This window comes from Aegilops tauschii, chromosome 2 (assembly GCF_002575655.3).
Source record: "Aegilops tauschii subsp. strangulata cultivar AL8/78 chromosome 2, Aet v6.0, whole genome shotgun sequence".
Taxonomy (NCBI): Eukaryota; Viridiplantae; Streptophyta; class Magnoliopsida; order Poales; family Poaceae; genus Aegilops; species Aegilops tauschii.
Genome location: NC_053036.3, coordinates 335,139,765 through 335,146,471, shown reverse-complemented (window position 1 = coordinate 335,146,471; position 6,707 = coordinate 335,139,765). Strand labels below are relative to the sequence as shown.

The window sequence follows — 6,707 nt, the reverse complement described above, 5'->3', positions numbered from 1 at the left end:
TCGGTGCTTCCTCAGAGTTTTTAATGATCTCTTTTCTTCATGCTGTGTAAGGTTAGCACTAATAATAACAGGATATATGTCCTTTTCATCTAGATAAGCATATGTCAAAGTATCAGGTAATTGTTTGAATTCAAATACAGGATCACCCTTAGGTCGAGGAGGACCTCCTAGAGTTTCAACATGCAAATTATGTTTAAGAATAGGTTATTGTTCAAAGAACATCCTATCTATTTCATTTCTTTCATGTAAGTGCATATCATTTTCATGGTCAAGCAAATATTGCTCATGATGTGGCGTACGCTTGGGGCTCTAACGTATACACATCAAAAAGATATTATCAGTTCTATTTCAGAGACGCCAATGCCCATAGATCCTTTAAATGGCTATGGAAATCCTCAGCAACAATGAAAATTAAAGTTTTCGGCTGGCTACTGCTGTCAGGACGCCTAAACACTCGCAACATGCTGAAACGAAGGCATTACAATATTGGGACAAATTATGGATGCATTTTATGTGGGAAATCTGATGAAGAGACCCTTGAGCATATGATTTTCAGATGTCCCTTCAGTGTAGCTTGTTGGGACACCCTGCATATTCAGTGGAGTAACCATGGCGACAGGTTACAGTGGATTGAGCACGCTAGAAATGACTGGAATAGACCTATGTTCATGGAAGTGTTCCTATATGCCTCCTGGAGTCTGTGGAAGGAAAGAAATAATAGGCACTTTAGAGGGATTGATCCCACACTTGGGTCATGGGCTAGACGATTCAAGGAAGATTTTGGCCTCCTAGTGTACCGAGCCAAAGAAAAGCACAGGGAGTTTATAGCCCCTTTTCTACTTTCTTTTATACCACCTTGAGCTTTTTGTTTTGCTAGGCTCTAGATACCCACCCAAAATGGGTTGGGTAATGTAAATCACAACCCATGTAAAGTGTAACTATTACATTGGTTAATATATCATAGTAGGAGCCTCTCCTACTGTATTCATGTGTCAAAAAAAATATTGTTCTAGTGGATCAGTAGGAAGAACGACAATAGAAGCAAGACCAATTATCTCATCCTTACTAGGAAATTCTTTATTATGAGGTTGCCTACGAAACTTAGAGAAATTAAACTCATGAGACACATCACCAAAATTAACACTGACGGTTTCTTTCTTGCAATCTATCTTAGTATTAACAGTGTTTAAGAAAGGTCTACCAAATATAATGGGACAAAAATCATCTTGTGGAGAACCGAGAACTAGAAAATCAGTAAGGTATTTTATTTTTCCACACAAGACTTGAACATCTCTAACAATACCAAGTGGTGTGATAGTATCTCTATTAGCAAGTTTAATAGTAACATCAATATCTTCTATTTCAGCAGGTGCAATATCATTCATAATTTCTTGGTATAGAGTAAAAGGAATAGCACTAACACTACCACTCATATCACATAAGCCATGATAAAAATGATCTCTTATTTTAACTGAGACAACAGGCATGCCAACAACGGGTTTATTCTTATCTTTAGTATCGGGTTTAGCAATTCTAGCAGCTTCATCACAGAAATAAATAACATGCCCATCAACATTATCAACCAAGAGATCTTTAACCATAGCAATACTATGTTCTACTTTATTTTGTTCAAAGGGTCTAGGTGCTCTAATATTACTTTTGTTGACCACGGTCGAAACCTTAGCATGTTCCTTTATCCTAACAGGGAAAGGTTTCTCAATATAAGCAGTAGGCATAACTGGATCAACATGGTAAATGATAGTTTCATCCTTAACTATAACTGGCTCCTCAATATTTTCTTTAATAGGGGATGATATTTAAACCACTTCTCCTTAGGGAGATCAACATGAGTAGCAAATGATTCAAAAAAAAGCTACTATCTCAAAGTCAAGTCCATATTTCTTTCCTTTTTCCTTAACTAATAATAAAGTGGCTATGGCTTCTCCCGCCCGCTCACCGTCGCGGCTGTTTTACAGAAAAGTCCCTTTACTTTTCCGAAATAGAACCCGCAGTCCCTTCTTTAGTGAATCTGGGATAACGCTTCGGTCGTTTGTTCGACATTCAGTCTGCGGTCCCTGATTATCTTATCCAAAAATCCTCCCTTTCCAGCGACGACAGCGACGGCGGAGTACGAGCAGGTGAGGTGTGGCGCCTTCGTCGGACGGCTACAACCGCGGCGGAGGAGAAGGCGGACGCCATGGGCGCGGCTACAGAGGAGGCGGAGGAGAAGGCGGACGTCGTGGCCTTGCTGCGCGGTTACAGCCGAGGCGGAGGAGAAGGCGAACGCCGTGGCCTTGCTGCGCTCGTGGGTGTTCATGGAGTATGGTTAGCCCGCCGTGCCGCCAACAGTCCTCTCTGGCCTCCTCCGTGGTATCCTTCTCAACCTCTGGTGCTCCTGTCGTGATTTGGATGGGAAATTGGAGGCCGGCCGTGTCCTTGTCTGACACAAATTGATGTAGTTCCCGGCCCGGATTTGATTGGCTACTATAAGAAGCAAGGGTCCTCGGCCGGAATCTCCATCAGGTTTTGCCCTTCGACCATAATCTCCATCATCCCGTCGAAATTGCAATTTTTGACCAAACATCCAATGTCGAAAGAAGCGCCGAGTTCGCCGGAGGAACAAGAACGCCCGTCGAGCCGTGCAATGTCTCCTGTGGCGGGTACACGAGAAGTATGTATCCCCTCGAAGCTACGCCACGGCGCCATACAGCCTGATGTTCGTCAGGCCTTGACCTGACCATCACTGACTCCACCTTACTGCCACTGTTGTTGGAGATGAGCTGGATAGCAAGCATTGGTTTCCTCTTTGCTTCCACTTCACTGCTCTCTGACTCTCCGTAATTGTAAAACACCTAATACGATTCTTCAGCACTTGATACTGGTGGTCATGGTCTTCTTCCCTTAGTGTTGCGAGATTTGGTTTTAGTTAGTAATCTTGAGATCAACGTTTACTCATGGATTGCTTAGATGGAGGACCACTGTTGGTTTTGTACTTAGATGCGATTGTGAATCATGCACGGTTCAATTCAGATTCATGTGGTATTTTTTCTAAATTTGTGCCTGCCTGAACATTATTACTCTTAAACTATGAATAATGATTTTTGCAACTGTATGAGAATTTCTTTGCCGCATCACAAGAAAAACAATTTGAACAGAGAACTGTACTGAACCTTCTAATTATTGTATGAGCTTGCTTCACTTAATTTGAACTGCATACATAGGCTACTTTGCTCACGCATGCATCGATACTATTGTGTATAAATCATGCTTATGTATCTCAGTATTTGTGTGTCTAAGATGACGATCTCAAAGACCATATTTTAATGCTTTTATGATGTTAAAATGTTTTTGACTCCCCTATTGTAGTTATTATTTCTGTCCCCTTGCTCGATTATGCTTTTTCTTCAGTTAACAATTAGCTTTGCAAATTATAGATATGCCAGCTTCACCTATGTTATGATTTTTCTTCAGTTAAGAATTGGCTTTGCAGAATAGTTATGCTAGCTGCACCTAGCAAAACAGGATTAGAAATATCTAGAATTGAAGGACTTCAGTTGGTGTTTGTTAGCTAGATGGAATTAGATTTGTCGACATATCAGTTTATGGGTGGCTATTTGATTGGTGAATTTACCTGCTATATGAGCACTATTTTTAATAAATAGTGTGCAGCTAGAGAAGTATATGCACAGGATTAATGATAAATGATTCATAGAAAGAATTTTTAAAAAAATTGCTATTCTTAATTTCCTGAGAACTAGCGTATATTTTTTCCACTACATTAGCCTTCAGATTTTTCTTGGATTTGCTTTCTGCACCAATGTTTTCAGTGCCGTCCTTCTTCCGCGATGCTGCTGCATGCCAGGATTCGCAGTGGCACCGCCGCAACCAGCGAGGACATGAGATCACGAGGATTGTTGCCGCTTCGGAGGACATGGGAGCTGCCATAGCCAGCGAGTACGTGAGCGCACACAGTCACCATCACTTTAGAGGATGTGAGAGCCATCTCATCTTGAGAGGATGCGCATACCATCTCCAAGTATATAGCAGTAACATCTCTCCCTCACCCCACTCCGATATGTAGCATATTTTTCTCTCCTATTGTGAGACTGCAGTGTGTGCAACAAGTGTTCTTCTAAATGTCTGAGCATAAAGACTGCTCATGGGTGATGCTTCTGTGACCAAACCTCTAGGTATGTCCTTTGCGGCCTTTCCTATAAATAAGTATATGTCATCGCCATAGTAATTGTGTACTTCTCTATTAGAAAATAACAAGATAGTTTCAGTGTTGTTGTTCTCAATCATGTTACCCTTTAGTGCAAGACATCAATGTGCTCTTAAGAGAAAGGAATTTTTGGCAGGAAAGGTAAGCAATTCGAACCAATCTCCTGCAGGTACATTTTCTTTTGGTTTAGTTAATGAATGCTTTGGTATAGGTCTAATCTCTCCTTCCTGGAGATGATTCCGTCTTATTTCTTTTGTGGGGACTTACTTTGGTTTCTTTAATTAGGATGCCTTCACCTGGTATTTTTTTTATTAATGAATATAGATTAGTTGTGTTGTTTTGACTCACCTAAGCTAGCCGTATAGTTAGAAATTCAGCATGCACATAAGGCGATCTGGTTGAGTTTTACTAGGTAACTGTATCATTGTTGTCTGCATGCTGAAAAGGTTATGGGTATGTACGGAAACTAAATGATGCTTTGTTCATCTGTTGTCGTTGTTTCCACTAGATGATGCTTTGTTCATCTGTTGTCGTTGTTTCCTCCCCGTGAAGCCCTCCCAAACGTCATCTCCTGCCCTTCTCGTGCTGCTCGCTGAAATTGCTCATGCTGCTACCTTTGCATGGTAAGGTGTCTCCATCTCTACCTGTAATAAATTCAGTATCGGACTACATGTTGTTTATGTTGTTTGTACAAGGTCCAAGACCTGGCTGATGTACAGTTTTGACATATATCGATCTGAATATGTATGTCTTTATTTGGGATATATGTATGTCAGTATACAAATATTGTTTGACACCATCTTTTAACTGATTCAGGTGTTCATTCAATCTGAATTGTGTTGTTTTGTTTAGCGCCTATGCCAGCCTATGATTTCCTGTGCTGCAAACTGTAAATAATTTTCCTTAACTGATGTCTTTGATCCTGCAGTTGGGTAATGCACTTGGGATCAAAAAAAATTCTAATAATTATTGAAATTATGTCTATCTTGGATATGCTTCTTACAGCTGGGTAATAAATTAATGCAACTGAATTCATTTATAGATTAACATTGTTATAGCTTACCTATTTAATACGTACTCCAACAATTGAGAACGGGATCCCCTTTTTGTAATTGATAATCACTTTGGAAAAGAAGTGGGATATTGTCACTTAAAAGATACCAAATTTGTGGAGCTTGACTGATCAGGACCAATTCTTTGATTGTACTAAGCCTACCAAATTTAAGGGAAACAGCTTGCTTCGCTACAGAGCTATACTTTGTGTACATGATCTCTAGATGCTTGAGTTTCTCCCTTTCAGTTTCCTTGGATGTTGCACTGTATGGTTTAGAACTTCATATGTAGATTTTGTCTGCATCATGCCGAGAATTGGTATATTTTTTTGTTAATTTGCTAGGCTCTTTGCAGCAGCAAATTCTAGCTGATATACATATGTCATGCTTGCTTACTGTTTGACATGAATACTTTTTGGTGTGCTTCTTAGATCTAATAGTACTTTGTGTCTACTTATATAAATGAAAGGCCGTGAATCAGGGTAAGACTCTAGACTTGAATCTTATAACTTCATTTTAATATTTTTGTAGGTGAGGGAGTTCTGTGAATACACTCCGAGGGTGGGGATCCCATTTCAGTGAAATCATGCTACTATAACTTAAACAAGCCAAGAAGATGAGGGATAGTCCTTCTTTGGAGCGATATTTCTTCCAAGGATGGTTGTTGGCATGGATCAGCACCAGTAATACCCTGAATTTTCTGAACTTGGCTCCTCTAGCCTGACTTGATGATGAAAGTTTCAGCCAAGTGAATTTATTATGTATATTTGGCTTGGAGTTGATCCCAAAAAATAAATTTCTTATGTCTATTTTACAAAGAAAGCGTTCAATTATAATTAGCTCTACCCTGCATTTGCCCATACTTTGCCTGGAAGTGATCAGTTGGACATCTTGAGCTTGAAACTAGCATACTGATCAAGGAAATACTCTCTCCGTTCCTAAATATAAGTCTTTTTAGAGATTTCAATATTGACTACATATGGAGCAAAATGAGTGAATCTACACCCCAAAACACGTCTATATACATCTGTATGTTATCTATATTGAAATATCTAAAAGGACTTATATTTAGAAACGAAGGGAGTAGTATATTTCAACACGTATGCAGATTAGAATACGATGAAGAAGAAAACAAGGAACTCAAGGATTACAAATCAGTGAATCGCCACGCAAAAAGTATACTCTAGAGATTACAAGATGCACATGTAATTAATAAAGGTTTGCTAGATTCATTTAATAAATTAAATCTATATCCAATTTGTTTCCCTCCTGAGATATCCTGCACCGGTTCACTCTGAAGTATGTTTATTACAACAAATTATCTTTAGAAAAGGTATTATCTATCTCTCCCGTTGCAACGCACGGGCTCTTTTGCTAGTAGTGCTAAAATCAGGAAAAGCATCGGTATCCATAAAAGTTTTAAGACAATCAAA

The 6,707-nt window shown here is 39.5% G+C and overlaps 1 long non-coding RNA gene across 1 annotated transcript; it reads left to right on the top strand.

The window, feature by feature from the left end:
* The first annotated feature begins 4,391 nt into the window (after positions 1-4,391).
* LOC120973383 (uncharacterized) lies at positions 4,392-6,096 on the top strand. The gene is made up of 2 exons (XR_005768146.3): positions 4,392-4,845; positions 5,806-6,096. It is a non-coding gene; the product is annotated as an uncharacterized lncRNA (long non-coding RNA).
* Positions 6,097-6,707: the final 611 nt, after the last annotated feature.